This window comes from Triticum aestivum, chromosome 1A (genome assembly GCF_018294505.1).
Source record: "Triticum aestivum cultivar Chinese Spring chromosome 1A, IWGSC CS RefSeq v2.1, whole genome shotgun sequence".
NCBI lineage: Eukaryota > Viridiplantae > Streptophyta > Magnoliopsida > Poales > Poaceae > Triticum > Triticum aestivum.
Genome location: NC_057794.1, coordinates 450,702,463 through 450,703,234, shown reverse-complemented (window position 1 = coordinate 450,703,234; position 772 = coordinate 450,702,463). Strand labels below are relative to the sequence as shown.

Genomic DNA, 772 nt, shown 5'->3' with positions numbered 1-772 from the left:
ATTATTGTGTAGTACCTCTGTACATGAATGTAAGACGTTTTTGCAGTTCACAAAAATGTCTTACATTAGTGTACAGAGGGACTATTATTATATATACTGCTTGACTGGATAGAACTAGCAGACAACCAGCAGTCCAGGCATGGGGCATATTGCTTTTCAGAACACAATAAGCTACTACTATTGGACAGATCCTCCATATCTATTTGATATTTCGATCAAGCAAAGCTTAGAGTTACTGCAAATTGTAGTCTCCCAAAGGCCAAAGTTATGCATCCACTCCAGCTTCTTGTTTGTATATAAGTATGGATTGTGATTTACGAGTGCCAGTTCAATCAGCTAAAACATAATAACTCAGATCTCTCTCGTTGTATCTCCAGTCTTACCTGAGCAAAAAATAAAATGAAGTTGAACTAAGCCAAACACATACACAGCGTCTAACTACTCCAAACATGGATCGGTTGAAATAAGTTAGGACATAAACGTTACCTCCCAATCCCCTGCCCGTGCCAGCGGGGAGATAGAAACATACGGGACAACCAAATTTATACACATTCATTTGGTTTGATTTGAAAAAGCAGTAAGAAGGATTTGCAGACGAACCAACACGGAGATAAGATGCGCACTCTCCTTACCTTGGATCCAGACGGCGGCACCGTCTATACTTGAGGGACGACGGCCGCGGCGACGGAGTCGAGGCGAGGGGCGGCGGCTTCCAGCGAGGCCGGCTGCGTCGATGGGAGGTGGGGCGGCCCGGCGGAGAGCGTGGAGAGGG

The 772-nt window shown here is 45.5% G+C and overlaps 1 protein-coding gene across 1 annotated transcript in view; it reads right to left on the bottom strand.

Moving 5' to 3' along the window:
• The window catches only part of LOC123055417 (RAN GTPase-activating protein 2), a 3,186-nt gene extending 2,414 nt beyond the window's left edge, over positions 1-772 (bottom strand). Inside the window, exon 1 of the mRNA XM_044479434.1 lies at positions 633-772. The gene's annotated coding sequence lies outside the window, so the exon portion shown is untranslated. The remainder of the gene's footprint in view (positions 1-632) is intronic.